This window comes from Jaculus jaculus, chromosome 10 (genome assembly GCF_020740685.1).
Source record: "Jaculus jaculus isolate mJacJac1 chromosome 10, mJacJac1.mat.Y.cur, whole genome shotgun sequence".
NCBI classification, from domain to species: Eukaryota; Metazoa; Chordata; class Mammalia; order Rodentia; family Dipodidae; genus Jaculus; species Jaculus jaculus.
Genome location: NC_059111.1, coordinates 92,322,718 through 92,344,815, shown reverse-complemented (window position 1 = coordinate 92,344,815; position 22,098 = coordinate 92,322,718). Strand labels below are relative to the sequence as shown.

The 22,098-nt window shown below is 43.8% G+C and overlaps 1 long non-coding RNA gene across 3 annotated transcripts in view; it reads right to left on the bottom strand.

Annotated features, from left to right (window-relative positions):
* Nucleotides 1–1,362: 1,362 nt before the first annotated feature.
* LOC123464079 overlaps nucleotides 1,363–22,098 on the bottom strand; it is a 120,087-nt gene continuing 99,351 nt past the window's right edge. For 2 of the 3 annotated variants that reach the window (XR_006639336.1, XR_006639334.1), the window contains one exon: nucleotides 13,419–13,697. This is a non-coding gene — a long non-coding RNA (uncharacterized LOC123464079). Of the gene's footprint in view, nucleotides 1,395–13,418; nucleotides 13,698–22,098 lie in introns of those variants that run through there. The other variant, XR_006639335.1, reaches the window with a different exon arrangement.

Sequence of the window (22,098 nt, the reverse complement as noted above, 5' to 3'; positions counted from 1 at the left end):
GGCCAGCACAGCCTCACAGTTCTCCTCCTGGCTCATGTGTTTGAACACCCAGTCCCCGGCTGGTGGTGCTGCGGCAGGATCTGTGGAGCATTTGTGGCAAGACTTAGAGGGAGTCCAGCCTCGTTCCTGCCTTCCTCTCTGCTTCCTGGTTGGCCAGGATGTGAATAAACTGCCCGCTCCCGTCACTGCGGACTGGGCTGCGCTGTCACGCCGTTCCGTGATGATGGGCTATGGTCTCCGAAATCGGCAGCCAAAGCAAATCTCTCTTCCCTTAGTTGCTTCTGTCATGTGTTTTGTCACAAGACATAAAAAGTAACTAATGGGGGCTGGAGAGATGGCTTAGCGGTTAAGCGCTTGCCTGTGAAGCCTAAGGACCCCGGTTCGAGGCTCGCTTCCCCAGGTCCCACGTTAGCCAGATGCACAAGGGGGCGCATGTGTCTGGAGTTTGTTTGCAGTGGCTGGTCCCCACCTTCCCCTTTGAAACTCCACTGTCCATCATATCCCCTCCCCCTCTCTATTAGTCTCTCTTTTATTTTGATGTCATCATCTTTTCCTCCAATTACGATGGTCTTTAGTAGGTAGCGTCAGGCACTGTGAGGTCATGGATATCCAGGCCATTTTGAGTCTGGAGAAGCACATTGTAAGGAGCCCTACCCTTCCTTTGGCTCTTACAGTCTTTCCACCACCTCTTCCGCATTAGACCCTGAGCCTTGGAAGGTGTGATAGAGATATTGCAGTGCTGAGCACTCCTCTGTCACTTCTTCTCAGCACCGTGATGCCTTCTGAGTCATCCCAAGGTCACTGCCATCTGAAAAGAGGAGTTTCTGTAACCAAAAGTGAGAGTAGCATTAACATATGTGTGTGAACATTAAGAGAAGTGGTTACTGGGCAGTTTGGTGAGCATGGTGTATGCATTTACACCTTCTAGAATTTGATGATGCTGGTTCCTGACAAGGAGCAAGAGAGGGTCCCATATGTCACTGATAGGAGTAAAAATCAGTTCAGCTAGTGTTCAATAACCTGGAAAGCATCCTAGTAGAGTTGGAATATCCTATTCCTTCACCATTTCCATTTTAATATAGTCCCCAGAGGAACCCTCATGTGTGTCCAAAGAGACATACACAAGGATGTGGATAACATTGACACTTGAAATAGCAAAAAACAAACAAACAAACAAACAAAAAACCCAAAAACAAAACCAAAAACACTGTAGACATAGGGCTGGAGAGATGGCTTAGCAGTTAAGGCATTTGCCTACAAGCCAAAGGAACCAGGTCCGATTTCCCAGGACTCACGTTAGCCAGATGCACAAGGGGGTGCACATGTCTAGAGTTCATTTGCAGTGGCTGGAGGCCCTGGTGCGCACATTTTTCTCACTCTCTTTCCCTCTTTCTCTGTCAAATAAATAGAAATAAAACATTAAAAAAACTATAGATATACTCTATCTACAGGAGACTAGAGTCTAAAATATTTATGCAATGGGACAATATGTCACATAATTTTATAATATAGTATTACAAGCCAGGCGTGGTGGCGCATGCCTTTAATCCCAACACTCAGGAGGCAGAGGTAGGAGGATCTCCGAGAGTTCGAGGCCACCCTGAGACTACATAGTGAATTCCAGGTCAGCCTGAGCCAGAGTGAGACCCTACCTTGAAAAAAAAAAATAGTATTACAATGTTATAAAAATAGACCAGTTTGGGCTGGAGAGATGGCTTAGTGGTTAAGGTGCTTGCCTGTGAAGCCTAAGGACCCATGTTCCACTCTCCAGATCCCATGTGAGCCAGACACACAAAGGCTAGACATGCACAAGGTCGCACATGCCCACTAGGTAGTGCAAGCGTCTAGAGTTTGATTTTAGTGGCTGAGGCGCTGGTGCACCAATTCTCTCTCCCTATCTATCTCACTCACTGTCTCTAAAAAATAAAAAAGTAAAAAGCCGGGTGTGGTGGCACACGCCTTTAATCCCAGCACTCGGGAGGCAGAGGTAGGAGGATCGCCGTAAGTTCGAGGCCACCCTGAGATGACACATTGAATTCCAGGTCAGCCTGAGCTACAGTGAGACCCTACCTCGGAAAACCAAAATAAAATAAAATAAATATAAATAAAAAAGTAGACTAGCTCTGTAAGTATATAAATCTCAGAATCATGAGAAGAAAGTTATAGAAAAAAATGTATACTATTTATGTATGTTTGAATATTGAAAACTTGTAACAAAAGTAGGAAGCATGGGATCTCTGTTGTAAAGGCCTTTCAAGAAATTCTGATCCTCAGCTAGGTGTGAAAATGATAATTAACCATGCTTATGTTCTATCAATAGTTTCAACAAAGTTGGGAGAAAAAGAATTAAGAAAACGAGAGCTGGGCATGGTGGCACACACTTTTAATCTCAGTACTCGGGAAGCAGAGGTAGGAGGATCACAGTGAGTTCAAGGCCAGCCTGAGTTCCAGATCAGCCTGGGTTAGAATGAGCCCCTATCTTGGGAAAAAAATAAAGAAAGAAAGAAAATGAAAGGTGGAAAAGAAGGAAGATGGAAGGGAAAGAGGACCAGAATAAGCCTTTTAAGTTTAGTTCTAATCCTCCCCACTCTCTTTTTTTCTACACTTCTCTAGGCTTCTTCCCCTAAACTTGCTAGAATTCTATTTTTTTTTTAATTTTTATTTATTTATTTGAGAGCGACAGACACAGAGAGAAAGACAGATAGAGGGAGAGAGAGAGAGAATGGGCGTGCCAGGGCTTCCAGCCTCTGCAAACGAACTCCAGACGCGTGCGCCCCCTTGTGCATCTGGCTAACATGGTACCTGGGGAACCAAGCCTTGAACCGGGGTCCTTAGGCTTCACAGGCAAGCGCTTAACCGCTAAGCCATCTCTCCAGCCCAAGAATTCTATTTTTTTAATAGCATTTATCTGGCAATTACATTCTTTCCTGTACACTCCTAAAATGGATGTTTACTCAGTAAGTACATGCTTTATTTCTTAAACTAGGCTATAAGCTTCTGAGGATAAAAACAATATCTTGTTCATCTTTATACTTTCACCCATCCAGGTACTAACCAGGCCCAGCTCTCCTTAGCTTCCGAGATCAGAAAAGATCAGGTGTGTTCCGGGTGGTATGTCTGCAGACCACCTTTATATTTTCTACAATGTCTAACATAATGCCTCTCAGCGTAAGTAGTAAAGCATCCTAATTAAGATTATAAGGTTGGAGAGATGGCTTAGCGGTTGAGGCCCTTGCCTGTGAAGCCTAAGGACACGTGTTTGACTCTCCAGGTCCCACAAAAGCCAGACACACAAGGTGACGCAAGTGCACAAGTCACACATGCACACAAGGTGGCACATGCGTCTGGAGTTTGGCTGCAGTGTCTGGAGACCCTGGGACACCAATTCTCTCTCTCATAAAAAGAAAAAGAACATAAGATAAAAAGCCTGTGGCAGAGGAGGTCATGAGCCCTAGGGTTGTAATGCCTGTTCTTGCCGGGCTAAATGCATATATTATGCTCACCAAACTGCCCTGTAAGCACTTAAAAAAATTCATACCCATATATCAATGCTACTCTCACTTTTGGTTAGAGAAGCTTCTCTTTTTCAGATGGCGGTGGCCTTGGGATGACTCAGAAGGCACCATAGTGCTGAGAAGTGACAGAGGAGTGTTCAGCACTGAAACATCTCTATCACACCTTACAAGACTCAGGGTCCATTGCAGTAGAGGTGACAGGAAGAATGTAAGAGCCAAACGAAGGGTAGGACTCCTTACAATGTAATCTTTTGGGCAGAAATTGGCCTTGATATCCATGACCTCTCAGTGCCTAGCATTACCTTCACAAGACCCTCATAACAGGAGCAAAAGATGATGACATCAAAATAAAAGAGAGACTAATGGAGAGAGGAAGGGGATATGATAGAGAGTGGATTTGTGAAGGGGAAAGTGGGAGAGGGGAGGGAATTATTACAATTTATCATCTATAATTATAGAAGTTGTCAATAAAAAGAGGAAAAATAAGATAAAGCCGGGCATGGTGTCACACACTGATAATCCCAGCACTTGGGAGGCATACAGGAGTTTAAGGCTAGCCTGAGACTTCAGAGTGAGTTTTGGGCAAGACTAGGCTAAAGTGAAACCCTACCTCAAGCCTCCCCCAACAAAAACAATTTCAGAAATGTGTTAACATATGAAATCAATATATAAGGACTAGAGCTGGAGTGATGACTTAGTGGTTAAGGTGCTTGACTGCAAAGCCAAAGGACCCAGGTTCAATCTCCCTGAATCCACGTAAGCCAGATACACAAGGTGGCACTGGCATTTGGAGTTCATTTGCAGCAGCTAGAGGACCTGGCATGCCCATTCTCTTTCTCTCTCTCAAATGAATGAAAAGTAAAAATATTATATATATGGAGTAATCATACTTCTGTAATCTAGCAATGAAGAATCTGAAGAAATGAAATACAATGTAATTCCTATCCAAAATATTTTTGGGGGCTGGAGAGATGGCTTAGCAGTTAAGTGCTTGCCTGTGAAGCCTAAGGACCCTGGTTCAAGGCTCAGTTCCCCAGGTCCCACATTAGCCAGATGCACAAGGGGGTGCACACGTCTGGAGTTCGTTTGCAGTGGCTGGAAGCCCTGGCGTGCCCATTCTCTCTCTCTCCCTCTGTCTTTCTCCCTGTGCCTGTCACTCTCAGATAAATAAATAAATAAATGAACAAAAAAATATTTAAAAAAATATTTTTTGCAGAAATTGATGAACTTATCATAACATTCATAAAAAAAAGAACTACAGGGCTGGAGGGATTACTCAGTGGTTAAGGCGTTTGCCTGCAAAGCCAGAAGGATCCAGGTTTGATTCCCCAAGGCCTCCGTTAGCCAGATGCTCAAGGGGGCGCACACATCTGGAGTTTGACTGCAGTGACTGGAGGTCCTGGCACGCCCATTCACTCGCTCTCTCACACTCTCCTTCTCTCTCTCTCCTCTTTCTCTCCCTTTCTCTGTCAAATAAGTAAATAAGTAAAAAATATGAATATAAAAAAGAAAGAAGTACAGATAAAAATAGGCACAATAACCAGAAAAGCAACAAAGTTGGTACTTCATATTCCCAATTTCAAAGCCTACAGTTCAACTACAGAAATCCAGTGTAAGGAATATCTGTATGGACTGATGGAAAAGAATTGAGAGACCAGCAATTAAACCTCATTTATGGTTAATAAAGCATCACTTCATGGATAATTTAATGGGAACATAAAATAATAGGTTGTGTTGTTGTTGTTTGCATCTTTGGGGTCGGACCTTGGGCATCATGAACCTGAAGCAAACCTCTGTACCCCTGAGCTCCATCGCTGAGCCTCCTTTACTTTGTATTATGACACAGGATCTGATCTCACTAAATTACCCACGCTGGCCTGAGTTCATTTGTAGCCAGGCAGACAGGGAGCTTGTGATTCTCCTGCGTCAGCCTCCTACGTGGATGGATTATAGGCATGTGCCACCAGGCTAGTAGCTAAGAATAGGTTTTTATGAACAAATGGTGCCAGGGCACTGTATATCCACATGCAAAAGATGAAGTTTGTCTCTGTTTTAATAAAAGAATACTCGAAGTTTTAAAAAAATACATTTAACAAATATTTAACTTAAAAATTTTTTTGTTCATTTTTTAATTTACTTATTTGAGAATGACAGAGACAGAAGGAGGCAGAGAGACAGACAGAGAGAGAGAGAGAGAGGGAGAGAGAGAAAATGAGAATAGGCATGCCAGGTCTTCCAGCCACTGCAAATGAACTCCAGACGTGTGCGCCCCCTTGTGCATCTGGCGAACATGGGTCCTGGAGAATCGAGCCTTGAACGGGGGTCCTTAGGCTTCACAGGCAAGTGTTTAACTGCTAAGCCATCTCTCTAGCCCCTAACTTTTATTTATTAATTTGAGAGAGAGATACAGAAATAGATGGAGAGAGAGAGAGAGAGAGAGACAGAGAGAGAGAGAGATAAAGAATGGGCACCCCAGGGCCTCCAGCCGCTGCAAACAAACTCCAGATATGTGTGCCCCCTTGTGCACCTGGCTTATGTGGATCCTGGAGAGTCAAACCATGATCCTTTGGCTTTGCAGGCAAACGACTTAACCACTAAGCCATCTCTACAGCCCAAACAAATACTTTTTCTTTTTTTGAGGTAGGGTCTTGCTCTAGCCCAGTCTGACCTGGAATTCACTCTGTAGTCTCAGGGTGGCCTTGAACTCACAGCCATCTTCCTACCTCTGCCTTCCAAGTGCTGGGATTAAAGGCGTGTGCCACCATACCCAGCTTAAGCAATATTTTCATTTACTTACTTGCAAACAAGAGAGAGAGAGAGAGGAGAGACAGACAGACAGAATGGGCACACCAGGGCTTCCAGCTGCTACAAACAAATGTGCTATTTTGTGCATCTGGCTTTATTTACATGGGCGTTGGGGTATTGAACTTGGGTCATTAGGCTTTGCAGGCAAGCACCTTAACCACTAAACTGTCTCTTCAGCCCCCAAGTTTGACTGTCTTGAACACCATACCCCCCAAGAAAAGTTCAGCAAAGAATATGAAATGTATCTATGAAAATGTAAGAATCTAATTCATTATTTTGAAGTCCAACTAAAAAATTCATAAAAATACTAATTCAAAATGGGCCATTCACCTAAATGTAAGAATCTAAACTATAAATTCTATTTTTTTTTCCTTTTTTGAGACTGGGTGTTACTATGTACCCCTGGCAGGCTTGGAACTGGCTATATAGAATAGACTGGCTTTGAACATGAACCAATCCTCTTGGCTTTGCCTACAGTGTTGCAGGATTGCATGCATGAGCTACCACACCTGGTATAATATAAAACTGGACTGAACATATAGCTCACTGATAGATCATATGTTTAGTGTGTGGGAGGCTCTGAGTTCAATCTATAGCAGATAAATAAATAAATAGATAAATAAATAAAATCTCCTAGAGGAAATACCAGAGCAATGGTTTCTTAGATACGTCACCAAAATAAAAGTGACACAATTCAAAAAAATGGCCAAATTTGGGGCTGGAGAGATGGCTTAGCAGTTAAGCACTTGCCTGTGAAGCCTAAGGACCCTGGTTCGAGGCTTGATTCCCCAGGACCCACGTTAGCCAGATGCACAAGGGGGCGCACGCGTCTGGAGTTCGTTTGCAGAGGCTGGAGGCCCTGGCGCTCCCATTCTCGCTCTCTCTCTGCCTCTTTCTCTCACTGTCTGTCACTATCAAATAAATAAATAAAAATACCAAAAAAATTTTTTTTTAAAATAGGCAACTTTCAAAAGTAAAAACTTCTATGTTTTACAGGACACCATCAAGAAAACAAAAAGGCAAACCACAGAATGGAGGAAAACTCTTTGTTTAGCATGTACCTGAAAAGGGTCTCATATTCAGAATACACACGAAAACCCAATAAAACAAGTAGACCAATTAAAACATGAGTGTGGTGGTTTGAATCCGATGTCTCCCCTGAAGTGATGCACTCTGAATACTTGGACTTTGAGAGATGGAGTCTTGCTGGAGGAGGTGTGTTGTTATGGCGGGCTTAGGGGTGCTGGGACAGCTCCCTCTTGCTAGAAAATTCTGCTCACTCTTTTGCTGTGGCCTTCCATCTGCTGTGGCCGAGATGTCCGGCCTCTGCTTGTGCCATCGTGGAACTTCTCCTTGAGATGGTAGCCAAAATAAAAGCTTTCCTCCCATCAGCTGCTTTTTGTGCCAGCAACACAAAGGTGCCACCAATAATGAACAAGGAATTTGAAGAGACTTTCTCAGGAGAATGTATGCCCACGAGAGATGCCCAGAGCCATTAGTCCTTAAGAAAACACAGACCTCCATATAATCTGCACACCGACAAGAACAGTTATGACAAAAACACAGTAACAATTGCTAGTGAGGTCTATGAAGAAACTGGAACCCTCATATGCTGCTAGTGAGAGTGGAATATGATGCAAGCCCTTTGGAAAACCATATGGTATTTCCTTAAAATGTTGAGGAAATATATATAGTCAGTGGGCAATTCCTTCCCAGGCATACACATGCCCAGAGAAAGGAAAATGTATGTCCACACAGAAACTTACACATAAATGATTCTAGCAGCATTGTGTGCAATGAACAAGATGTGAAAGCAGTCCATGTTCATCAACTGAAGATCACAAGAACAAAATGCAGCAGATCCAAACAAAAACAAGTCATATGCTGAAATACATTACAATATGGGCGGACCATGGAAACATTATGCTAAATGAAAGAACCTGGCCACAAGAGACCACATATTGTAGGATTCCATTGACAGAAATATCAAGGATGACCCTTTTATGAGTGCTACTCTCACTTTTGGTAGAGAATCTTCTCTTTTCAGATGACCTTGGGATGACTTGGAAGGTATCATGGTGCTGGAAAGAAGTGACCAGAGTGCTCAATACTGTAATATCTCTATCACACCTTCTAAGGCTCAGGGTATGATGTGGAAGAAGTAGCAGAAAGAACGTAAGAGCCAAAGGAAGGGTAGGACTCCTTACAATGTGCTCTCCCAGGTACAAAATGACCTGGATATCCATGACCTCACAGTGCCTGACACTACCTACACAAGACCATCATAAGAGGAGGAAAAGATCATGGCATCAAAATAAAAGAGAGACTGGTTGAGATGGAGAGGGGATATGATGGAGAATGGAGTTTCAAAGTGGAAAGTGGGGGGGAGGGAGGGTATTACCATGGGATATTTTTTATAATCATGGAAGTTGTTAATAAAAATTTGAAAAAAAAGAAATATCAAGGATGTGCAACTCTAGAGAGACACAAAATAAATTCATAGCTGCTTGGGGTGGGGTGAGCTTGAGGGAAGGGAATGGGGGTGAGGAATGATACTTGGCAAATACAGTACCTCTTTTGTGGCTATTGACAATGCACTTGAATTAGATCTCTGTTGATGGTTACACACACCTAGGAAAACAGGTTTTAAAAAATTGACTGCACATTTTAAATGGGTGATTTTTTTAATGGTATGTAGAATATATTACAATTGCTATAAAAGAAATAACTAGAAAGAATGCTGGGTGCGGTGGCGCATGCCTTTAATCCCAGCACTTGGGAGGCAGAAGTAGGAGGATCTCCATGAGTTCGAGGCCACCCTGAGACTGTATAGTGAATTCCAGGTCAGCCTGGGTTAGGGCGAGACCTTACCTTGAAAAACCAATAAATAAATAAATAAACACAAATAAAAATAATAACTAGAGGGCTGGAGAGATGGCTTAGCGATGAAGCGCTTGCCTGTGAAGCCTAAGGACCCCAGTTCAAGGCTCGATTCCCCAGGACCCACGTTAGCCAGCTGCACAAGGGGACGCACGCATCTGGAATTCGTCTGCAGTGGCTGGAGGCCCTGGCATGCCCATTCTCTCTCTCTCTCTCCCTCTCTGTTGCTCTCAAATAAATAAAAATAAACAAAAAATTAAAAAAATAATAACTAGAAAACCCACTTTTGCATTCTAAGTCAATTAATGTTGCCAAGCAAGCCAAGCTCTTTTGCCCCCTCAAGCTCTTGGCATTTGTTGTTTCTCCAAGTCTTCGTAGTGCCAGCTTCCCATCATTTAGGCCTTCTGAATCCTTCGTCCACCCTGTGTGATCTCCTTCTCCTCCCCCAGCCCCAATCAAGCACCATTAAACACCGAAATTCATTTTTCTCACAGCACTGATCGCTGCCGGAAATCATCTTATCTTTTAGTTCACTGAGTTTACTAGTTCCCTATCTGCCCCTTTCACAAGAAGATAAACCCTGTGAGAATAAGGCCCTTGTCTGCATCCATTATCACAGTACCGTTATGCCTGGCACACATAAGCTCAAAAGTATTATTGGATGTTGAGTGAATGGAAGGTAGCTGATGTCTCTAGAGGATGTTGGCAACCTGTGACCCATGGGTTACAAGAACATACGTGTTTATTTTGCACGACATGCTGACATCATCTACAAAGTTCTGCTTGAGAAGGGCACAATCAAGTTACAAAACTAAGATCATAAAACAAAAAATCTCCATATTTTAAGTGTGTTTGTGATGTCACTCTTCCTGCTGGCTAGTTTTCACAGTACTGGAAGATAAGCTCTGCAGACTCTCGGACAAGAAAAGTCACCAGCAATAACTTGCACTAGCTAATCCTGCATTCTACAATACTGACCCATCAGGCAAGACATGTCCTCTGATGTAATAGTGGCATGGCTGTTATGGGGGTAACCATCACCTCTCTGATAAGATTTGGGGGCCACTCCATAAGAGGGAACTCATGCCTCATAGTGAATCTCGGGTCAAAAGCCCATGGCTCTGGAGACTACAGGCCAAGGGAAGAGTATGATATTGTATTGCTAAGCAGATGTGCTTCAAACTGCCTCCTAAATGTTTGTCTTTATACCCACAGATCAGCTCTGACCTCAGCCCTAATCACAGAAGCTGTATCTGGCCTGGAGGGATGGCTCAGTGGTTATAGACACTTGCTTGCAAAGCGTGCCCAACTGGGTCTAATTCCCTAGTACCCATGTAAAACCAGATGCACAAAGTAGCATAAGTATGCGGTGTTCGTTTGTAGTAGCCAAAGGCCTGTCCTGTCCATTTTTCTCTTTCTCTCTCACTCTCAAATGAATAATTTGCTTTTCAAAAAAGAAAAGGTGTATCTTTTTTCTCAGCACAGAGAAAAGAATCATAACTGGTCAAGTGCTGAAAATGAATGGCTGATGGATGGTTGGTCCTACACAGGACTTGCAAATCACCTTTTCAGGGCTGAGGAAACACTGTGGAAGATGGGATGGAAAGAATGTAAGAGCCGGGGGGGGGGGGCACTGTGGAATTCTGTCATCCTGACGTGACGAAGCCAACGTACCCACACCCACAGCAGCCGAAGGTTCCTGCTCAGGTCCTGCACATGATGGGGTCAGGCAACATTCTGTTGGGTAGGGAAGAAGCTTGAGGAAAAGTCCCTTTCCTGATGAGCTCATGAAAGCAATGAAGACAGGAGACAATGGGGAACTAAGGGGGAGGAGTAACGTGGCGGTACATATGATCAAAATGAAATGTATGTGTATGAAAAAATTAAGTTAATCTTTTTAAGTTTATAGTTTTTGTGTTGGGCCACATTCCTAGCTATCCTGAACCACATGTAGGGATTTTCATTTCCTAGTAACATGATGGCAACCTGATAATAATTACACGTAGCCCATAGCGTTATTGTGAGGGTTGAATAACAGTGTACGAAAAAAGATAGCTCATGATGACATTCAAACCATGTGAATAGTAGTTATTGTTACTGTTTCCACCACCACTGCTAATCCATGATTAAAATCGTCTGGATGAAGATAATGAACACCTGAAATAAGGTATTTTCAATAGGAAAACATAATTTAGCTTCCATCTTCAAGGCTAGACAAATTTGCAATCAAGACCCCTAGAATGTGGCTCCTCTTTAAACTAAAGTAATAGCTATAGTTATATTTTTTCTTTCATTTGGAGGGTGAGATGGATGGGCTTTGAATCTAGGGCCCAGTGCATGATAAAAATACACACCATCGCTGAGTTACACCTCAGCCCAGTAGCTATAATTTAGTTGGTATTACCTGTATTATAATGACGCAATACAAAATAGAAAAGAAAAAGGAAGAGAAAGAGAAAAAGACTAAATATCAATTCCCACCTCCTAAAGAGAAAAAGAGAGGGGGGCGGCCTGGAGAGATTGCTCAGTGGTTAAGGTGCTTGCCTACAAAGCCTAACAATTGAGGTTTGATTTCCCAAGTACCCACATAAAACCAGATGCATAAAGTGGCGCATGCATTGGAGTTTGTTTGCAGTGGTTTGAGGCCCTGACACTCTCAGTCTCTCTGTCTGTCTCTCTTCTATCTTTCTCTTCTTGCAAATAAATGAATAAACATATTTTAAAGAGAGAGAGAGAAGCCAGGCGTGGTGGCACACACCTTTAATCCCAGCACTTGGGAGGCAGAGGTAGGAGGATTGCTGTGACTTCGAGGCCACCCTGACACTACAGAGTGAATTCCAGGTCAGCCTGGGCTACAGCGAAACCCTACCTTGAAAAACCAAAAAACGAGAGAGAGAGAGAGAGAGAGAAAGGGAAGATCTTAAACCTATTGATAAGATTCTAGTAACTTTTCATCCATGTATTTAATATTCCATAAGCATCGAGTGGTTAACAAATATAATAGCCACTTGATGTTTGACACCTACTTGTTTCCTTAAAAGATCCAGGCCATAAAGTCAGTGAAGCATAAATCTGAAGTGAGGAGTGAGGCTGGTGTGTGAAGAAGTGGGTCGTGCAGACAGCAAGTGACTTTACACACTGATCAGCATTCACCCTGAGGCTTGTCACATTCGCAGTCATTCTCGTTAAAGTCAGACAGAGTCGCAGAAAGCTATCCTTTATCCTTTCCGTCTTTTGAGAAAGAAATGATATGGTGTAGAGGCGTATAAATCAGGAAAATTACGGTTATGCTGCAAGAACAAATGATCCCTAAAATCTCAGTGGCTTACAATAATGGTTTATATGTCACTCATGCCTCTTGTCCGTTGGAAGTCAGATGGGGCTCTGCTCTGGGCTTCTCTCCTATGAGGCCCAGAGTTAAGGAGCAATGCTGTCTAAAACTCCACCGGCTGTCATGAGGAGGGCAAAGAGAGTGGGCAAGCTCTGCCCACTTTGCTTCTGCCACACCTATTTCACTGGCCCACACAGCAAAATGAGAAAGTTCAATCTTCTGGTAGGGATAGAAATGGAAGGGAAGAAACCTGGAATGTCTGGGAAAATGTGAAACAACTCACTACATTGATCTTGTTACATTTTAAAACTTGGGAAAAAAAACTGCCTAAAAAGATCTCTCTTTTATTATTTTTTTTTAAACTTTTTTAAAAATTTATTTATTTATTTATTTGAGAGCGACAGACACAGAGAGAAAGACAGATAGAGGGAGAGAGAATGGGCGCGCCAGGGCTTCCAGCCTCTGCAAACGAACTCCAGACGTGTGCGCCCCCTTGTGCATCTGGCTAACGTGGGACCTGGGGAACCGAGCCTCGAACCAGGGTCCTTAGGCTTCACAGGCAAGCGCTTAACCGCTAAGCTGTCTCTCCAGGCCAAGACCTCTCTTTTAAATCTCAAAACTGTTCTTTGGGGGCTGGGAAGATGGCTCAGTGGTTAAAGGGGCTTGCTTGCAAAGCCTGACGGCCCCCAGTTCAATTCCCAAGCTACCCAGGTAAACCAGACACAGGAAAGTGGGGCAGGCCCGTGGTGTTGGTTTGCAATGGCAAGAGGCCCAGACCCGCCTCCACCCTTCACACACATATGCAAATAAATAATAACAGTAACTAAAAACTGTTCTTTTGAGTCGGGATGCAAAACTAAGCATATATGGAACGGAACGACAAGTCAGTGTAATAAAATAACCTTTAGAAGAAAATAGGTTATGATGTCCTCTAGAGTCTAGAGATACGCAAATTGCATGCAAAAATGCAAACAAGAAGCCTTTGAGAAGTGGGACTTTCAAGAGAATGTAGTTTAGATGACGGCTCTTCCTAGCCCGCCTGAGCACTAGTCACAGGGCCATTCCATGAATTTCTCTGGGGACTGAGACATCCTGTCTTTCAGGAAACTGGTGCCTTGTACAGCTGATGACTTGCTGGATGCTGGAAATGAGCCGGTTCCTGACGGCTGTGAATTACAGTAGCGATCGCATTAGATTTCTGGGAGACAAAGTGTTTTACTAGCACATCTTATGACTTATACATTTCCTCAAATCTAGAGTCCCGAACTACTCATGTTTCTTTAAAGAACTGTAGTGGTCAAGGGCTAGATGGCGTACCCCCATTCCAATGCATGTTGGAGTCCTAACCCTTAGTACCTCAGGCTGTAATCATATTTGGAGGTAAGGTCTTGAAAGAAGTAATTAAGTTTAAACTGAGTGAGGCCTTTGGGAAAAAAAAATAATGAAGTCTTGCCAGGCATGGTAATACACAACTTTAATCCCAGCACTTGGGGGGCTGAGGTAGGAGGATTGCCATGGGTTTGAGGCCATCCTGAGACTACATAATGAACTCCAGGTCAGCCTGGGCTAGAGTGAGACACTACCCTGAAGAAAAAAATGAAGTTTTTAAGTTGGGCGTGGTGGTGCATGCCCTCAATTCCAGCACTTGGGAGGCAGAGGTAGGAGGACTGCCATGAATTCAAGGCCACCCTGAGACCACATAGTGAATTCCAGGTCATCCTGGGGTAGAGTGAGACCCTGCCTCAAAAAACTTAAAAAAAAAAGTCGTTGATACAATCCCTTATCTCATTTGGCTGTTGTCTACATAAGAAGAGGAAATCTGGGGCTGGAGAGATGGCTTAGCAGTTAAGTGCTTGCCTGTGAAGCCTAAGGACCCTGGTTCAAGCCTTGATTCTCTAGGACCCACGTAAGCCAGATGCACAAGGGGGCGTATGAGTCTGGAGTTCGTTTGCAGTGGCTGTAGGCCCTGGTGCACCCATTCTCTCTCTCTGCCTCCTTCTCTCTCTGTTTCTCTCAAATAAATTTTTAAAAATGTTTTTTAAAAAGAAGAGGAAATCTTGGGCTAGGGATATCAGTTAGTGATAGAGCACCTTCCTAGCATGTACAAGGCCCTGGGTTAGAGTCTTAGACCCTGAGAAGAAAAGGAAGAGAGAATGGAAGGAAGGGAAAAAGAAAAAAGAAAGGAAAGACCATGTGATGATACAGAAGCGAGGCAGCCATGTAGTCCAAGGAGAAAGCGCTCAGAAGTCAAGCTGGCTGACACTTGGCTCTTATACCTCCAACCTCTAGAACTGTAAGAAATACAATTCTGTTACCCAAAAAGCCCAGTCTATGGAGTTTTGCTTTTGAAGCCCTGGCAGACCAATACATCGGTGCTTTTGAGTCCGAAACAGTGACATGCTATGTCAGAAAGGACTATGTTTTTGTTTTCCTTTTTTAGTCCTAGGAATTGAACCGTGAGCCTCACCTATGCTACACGGTAGACTTTGAACTATACGCCCAGGCCTACGCTTGGTGTAACCTGTTGTTTTTCACACTACAGGTGTTAGGCGTCACGTCGGATCCTCCTTGTGCATAGACAGTTAAACACGTACCACGATCAAGGGCTGCCCGGGTTACTATGCACATACGCCCTGAGAAGCCCTGACCTGTGGGAGCACTTAGCTCACCTGTTCAAAAGGCCTCTCTCCAGGGACTTTTGTAAATTGGTAGAAATTAATCCAGATGTGCTTAAAAACAGGGGAAATGTCATTTTAAATGATGTCTAATTGCTGAGATCTCTTAATAAGATGGAGAAGTGATCACATCACAATTTACATAAAAACCAGGGTGCAAAATTAAAATGGATAGACCGAATCACCTCATCTATGTAATAATATGCGCAAAAGAAACACTAGCTAGAGACGTAGAGTTAACATTAGCTTTTCCTTGCGAGGAGATGGGCTATTTTTGTTTTCTTTTTTATACTCTTCTGCATTTCTGAATTTTTCATGTTGAGCATGTGTTACTTTTATGATCACAAAATATGCTCATATTTTAAAGATTAAACATTTGAGCAGAGGGTAGATGAGCCAGTGCCACAGATGAGAGCCAATTCCAGGGGATACGGACTTCAGGGCTTGTGGGTATGATCCAAATGCCATCAGAGGCCTGGTGCTCTTGGGATTTGGCCCTATATGTACCCCCATGTTTGGAAGCTTCAACTTCTTTTCTAAAATATTTTTATTTATTTATTTGCAAACAGAGAGATAGATAGATTGATAGATGATAGATAGATAGAGAAAATGGGCATACCAGGGCCTCTAGCTGCTGCAAACAAACTCCAGATGCATGCACCATTTTGTGCATCTGGTTTTATGTGAATACTGGGGAATTGAACCTGGGTTATTAGGCTTTTCAGACAAGTCCTGAACCACTAAGCCATTTCCCGATCCCAGAAACCTCAACTGCTATGTAGAACAGGTATCTGAGTGCCGACCGACCCTTATATCCAGACCTTTTAAGTTTTGCCTGTGAACGTGGACTTTCCTTGCTGGATTTAAGCGTCCACACCTTTCTTAACCAATGTCCCAACCTAACTGTTCCTCCCTTCCCCAGCCTTTGCTCCCAACCTTCTGTACTATGAGGTTTTTCTGGCACCTGTGTCTTCCATGAGCAGAGCGGCTACAAAGTAACAGGCACCAAAATGAAGGGAAGAGGGAAAAAAGGAGAGAAGTCTTGGAGGAACTGCTTCGGAGGTTTGCTTCCCTGTGGAGGTTTGACAGTTCTGGCTCTCCCAGGCCCTTCTCTGTAATTCTTTTTTTTTTTTTAATTTTTTTTCTTTGTCCATTTTTTATTTATTTATTATTTGAGAGCGACAGACACAGAGAGAAAGACAGATAGAGGGGGAGAGAGAGAATGGGCGCGCCAGGGCTTCCAGCCTCTGCAAAGGAACTCCAGACGCGTGCGCCCCCCTGTGCATCTGGCTAATGTGGGACCTGGGGAACCGAGCCTCGAACCGGGGTCCTTAGGCTTCACAGGCAAGCGCTTAACCGCTAAGCCATCTCTCCAGCCCCCTTCTCTGTAATTCTTGACTGTTACATTTGCAAAAAAACACAAGGTATAATCAGCGAGTCTCCTCCGCCCTTTCCCTTGCCTAGCTGTGCGCCCGCCCATGCTGAAGATATCACCTCGCTCTGCTTCACACCAAAGTCTCCCTCCCAGCCCAAATTCCAGCCCCAGCTTGTGCAGGCATGTTACCTATGATGGGGTCTGTTTACCTAACTAAAACACAGACGTCCTATTAGCTTTCACAGTGATGGATCTTCACCCCCTTTTTTTTCACCCCAGCACTGGGAAGTGAATCTATGGCCCCTTACATGCTAGGCAAACACTCTACACCTGAGCCATATCCCCAGTATCAGCTGGTCTTTATCTGTAATAGTAAAATAAAAACATGTACTGAATAATACACCCCCACAGTATTGTGTTGATACACAACCCCCCCCCATGATGGCATTAGGAAGTATGGTCCACAGGAAGTGATTAGGTCATGACAGTGGGGAGCTCATGAGTAGGATTCCTGCCTTTAAAAAAGGCTCCACAGGGCTGGAGAGAAGGCTCAGTGGTTAAGACGCCTGCCTGCAAAGCCAAAGGACCCAGGTTCGAGTCCCCAAGACCCACATAAGGCAGATGCACAGGTGGCATGTGTGTGTGGAGTTTATTTGTAGTGGCTGAAGGCCCTGGAGTACCCATTCTCTCTCTGTGTCTGCCTCTCTTTCTCTCAAATAAATAAAAATATTAAATATATATAGATATATATTGGTTTTCCGAGGCAGGGTCTCACTCTATCTCAGGTTGACCTGGAATTCACCACGTAGTCTCAGGTTGGCCTCGAACTCACAATGATCCTCCTACCTCTGCCTCCCAAGTGCTGGGATTCAAGGTGTGTGCCACCACGCCCAGCTAAATAAATATTTTTTTAAAATTAGACACACACACAAAAAAAGGCTCCTCAGAGAACTCTCCCATTCTTTTATACCATGCAAGGTTATATATAGTGAGAACTTGGTGTATAAGAAGGACCCTCACCTGATCATACTTGTGCCATGATTTTGGATTTCCACCATTAGAACTGTGAGAAGTAAGTGTCTACTACTAATTAGCCATCTGGTCTTTGGTACTTTTCTCTCAGCCTGAACTTGGATAAAGATGATTATTTTTAAAGTTATTTATTTATTTGCAAGGAGAGGAGACAGAGAGAGAATGGACGTGCCACAGCCTCCAGCCATTGCAAACGAACTCCAGAGGCATGTGCCACCTTGCGCGTCTGGCTTACGTGGGTCCTGGGGAATCAAACCTGGGTCCTTTGGCTTCACAGGCAAGCACTTTAACTGCTAAGCCATCTCTCCAGCCCAAAGGTGATTCTTTGATATTCACTGGCTCACTTTTTTGGTCTCTCATCCTGATCAGAGTTGAGGTTAGAGCTTGGGTAAAGGAGATGCCATTATTGAGTTCTTCCTGGAACTCAGTCAACTCTGTCCCACCAGAAAGAAAATAGCATTACATGTGTTAGTTTACTTAATCCCTAGGTACCAGATTTTTCTTTCTCTCTTCCCTTCCTTCCTCCCTCCCTTCCTTCCTTCCTTCCTTCCTTCCTTCCTTCCTTCCTTCCTTCTTTCTTTTTATTTATTTTATTTTTTTTTTTTTTGAGTTAGGGTCTCACTCTAGCCCAGGCTGATCTAGAATTCACTCTGTAGTCTCAGGGTGGCCTCGGACTCACAGTGATCCTCCTACCTCTGCCTCCCAAGTGCTGGGATTAAAGACGTGCACCACCGTGCTCCTAGGTGCTAGACTTTTCATCCCTGTGACATCATACCTGAGAAGACTTGAGAGAGGAATAGTTTTTTTTTTTTTTTTTGGCGCACAGGTTTGGCGGCTTGGTTCTGGACTATGATGAGGCAAAACAGCACGGAGCAAGAACAGGAAGGAGCGAATTTTCTCATCTTATGACAGGAAGCAGAAAGAAGGAACAGGAAGAAATTGGGTCTAAGACACCAGCAAACCTCCAGCTATGCTCATCCTCCAACCACCTCATACTGTCTATTCAAAATTGACCTCCTCAGCCAAGTGTGGTGGTGCATGCCTTTAATCCCAGCACTTGGGGGGCAGAGGTAGGAGGTTCACCACCCTGAGACTAGTTCTAGATCAGCCTGGGCTAGAGTGAAACCCTACTTCAAAAGAAAAATTAATTAAAATTGAACTCATCAATGGATCCAACCATTAGATTACGTCAGCACCCTCACGAACAAATTGCCCCTGGAAATGCCCCTCCTCACCCCCCAGAGGCATGGCTTTTCTTATCTCCTATGCATCTCCCATAAGATTAATCATCACACCCTACAGACATATCTGCTATTCTCCCCATCACATAAAAGAAAATTAAGGTTTGGAGGAATTAAGAAAATTGTCCAAAGTTTCACACTTAGTCAGTGGCAGGTGTCTAATTTCCAAAATGAAGCATATGCCTTTAACCCCAGCACTCAGAAGACAGAGGTAGGAGGATTGCTGTGAGTTTGAGGCCAGCCTGAAACTACAGAGTGAATTCCAGGTACCTTTGTTAACACTCATCATGGTTTCCATCTTCCAAAATAACCAAGTAAACTACCAACTGAGTGGCATACAAAGAAGGCAAAGATGCTACCACAAAGGACAATAAGTAAAATAACTATAAAACTGCAGACTGGGCCGGAGAGATGGCTCAGTGGTTAAGACGCTTGCCTGCAAAGTCTAAGGACCAGGGTTCAATTCCCCAGTCCCCACATAAAGCCAGATGCATAAGGTGGCACATATGTCTGAAGTTTGTGGTGGCTAGAGACCCTGGCTCACTCATTCATTCTCTATCTGCCTCCCTCTCTCCAAATAAATAAATAAACAAGATATTAAAACATTGAAGACCAGGAAACCTCCAAAAATCCATTTTCCCTCAGATTTATCAGAAAAAAATTTAAATTAACACATATATTTATTTTGAGATTGAGAGAGGCAGAGAGAGAGGGAGAGAATGGGTACACCAAGACCTCTAGCCATTGCAAGTGAAATTCAGACCCATGTGCCCCTTTGTGCATCTGGATTAACAAATTGGCACTCTAACTAGTATTATGGAGCATAAGAAATGCAGGAAAGAGAGGGTCACTGAATTTTCAACACGGTCTTGTGGTTTGGAAACTGCCATGGGTGATGTGAAGCAGGTTTGCTGGATGCCTGCATGAAGACCCGATGTAGCTGTGAGGATGGACCATGGGTTGCAGTGGAGACCCAGTGGAGATGCCAGGACCACAAGACAGCTGTTAAGGAAAGCTGCCATCCCTGGATAAAGTTTTCTAGGACTATGAGTAGTCTAGCTGGAGGGACGGAATTGGAAGTCCAGAGACTTGTTGCTGGTTAGAATTATTGGACTTGGAGAATCGTCACTGACTAGAGCTGTTGGAGTTGGAGCTACAGAGTTTGATGTTTGCCCTGTTTAAATTTGGTATTCATTTGGATATTTCTTTGCTATGCTCAATGCCATCTTTTGCAGTGTGAATGTTTATTCTGTGCCATTATGGATTTGGGGGAGATTTTTTTTGGTACTATGGCTCAGTCAAAAGACCTTGGATTATGGGGATGTTTGAGTACCATTAGGATTGATTACAAAGAATGGGGACTTTAAAAAAAAGTTGGACTGAATGAGGTGCATTTTACATCATGGATGGTTATCAGTTTATGGGGGCCAGGGGCGGGATGTGGTGGTTTGATTCAGGTGTCCCCCATAAACTTAGGTGTTCTGAGGGCTAGGTTCCCCAGCTGATGGCAATTGGAAATTAACACCTCCTGGAGGCAGTGTATTGCTGGGGGCAGGCTTATGGGTGTTATAGCCAGTTTCCCCTTGTCAGTGTTTGGCACACTCTCCTGTTCCCATTGTCCATTTGATGTTTGCCAGGGGGTGATGTCTATGGTCTGATCATGTCATCATTTTCCCCTGCCATCATGGAGCTTCCCCTCGACTCTGTAAGCCAAAATAAACCCTTTTATTCTTCCCCACAAGCTGCTCTTGGTCAGGTGATTTCTGCTAGCAATGTGAACCTGACTGTAACAAGGCTCTTACCTGCAAAGCCAAAGGACCTAGGTTAGATTCCCCAGGAGCCACGTAAGCCAGATGCATAAGGTGGCACATGCATCTGGAGTTCATTTGAGGTGGCTGGATGCCCTGGTGTATCCATTGTCTCTCTTTCTATCTCTCTCTCTCTCTCAAATAAAAAAAAAAAAAATCTTATGTCCTACTGCCTCAGGTAGCATGGACATAATTATAGTGAGTAACAAATTAACAACGTATGAAAACCAGAAGTAGTGAGTTATGACTACAAAATGATATTAAAATGCCAGTCATGGGTGACTGACCTTTTAAGCAGACCAGCTGAGGAAGTTTAGATATGACCTCTGAAGGGCAGTCAGCTGGGCCACAGTCTTTCTCAGCGAGCCAACAGACTCCCAGCTGCCAAGGACCGGGCGGCGCTTTCAGGATCTCAAAGCAACGCCACTTTCCTCTCATCTTCCCAACAAAAACTGAGAAAGTACAAGGGCATCTCACAGGCCACTAAGCACATTCCTGATTGCCCTCCAGGGAAATCTGATACTGAAAAATGGGCCTTTTTCCGGCATCGTGGTTCAAGCCACATGAAGAATTAGAGAAAAGACGGCCTTCCGTGGAAAATACCCTGCCTCCAAATCCCTAATGTCTTCATTAGGAAACTGAAAACACAGGCGACCAGCTGGTCCCCACTGCTTTGAAGCACGGTAGGGTAGTGGAACACTGCTGTAGAGGCTCGTGATGAGAGACCAGTCCTTCGGTCCCCAGCTCTGCCAAGTTTTAGCCGAGTGATCTTGGCAAAAGTGATTTATTTAAGGTCTGATTTCTTCAATGAGATCTTCACCAGACTAGGCTATCTTATGATTCTGATATCCTGTATCTTTCATCTTTGGATCAGCACCTTAGATCTGATGAAAACCAAGGCAGGTTCTTGGGTGTTATGTTTCACAGCGATCATGCCTCTCTGGGGCTGGAGAGATGGCTTAGTGGTTAAGCGCTTGCCTGTGAAGCCTAAGGACCCCGGTTCAAGGCTCAATTCCCCAGGACCTACGTTAGCCAGGTGCACAAGGGGGCGCATGTGTCTGGAGTTCGTTTGCAGTGGCTGGAGGCCCTGGCACGCCCACTCTGTCTCTCACTCTCTATCTGCCTCTTTCTCTCTCTGTCTGTCACTCTCAAATAAATAAATAAAAATGAACAAAAAAATTAAAAAAAAAAAAACTTTTCCATGGCTTCTCTTCTTGTACAAGGCTAAGGCAACCTTTCCATAGCATGGTAGCAGAATTCTTTATAATTGGGATATGCCTGCCTATCCCGGCACGTTCACTCTCACCAATCATTTATTTTAAGCTGCGCAATTGCTATACTACTTGATCCCATAATGCCCTTACTGTAATAGCAGATGTTTATTGATCATGCTTTCTGTGTTAGATACGCACTGTTGTATGTGGTTGCTCATGGTG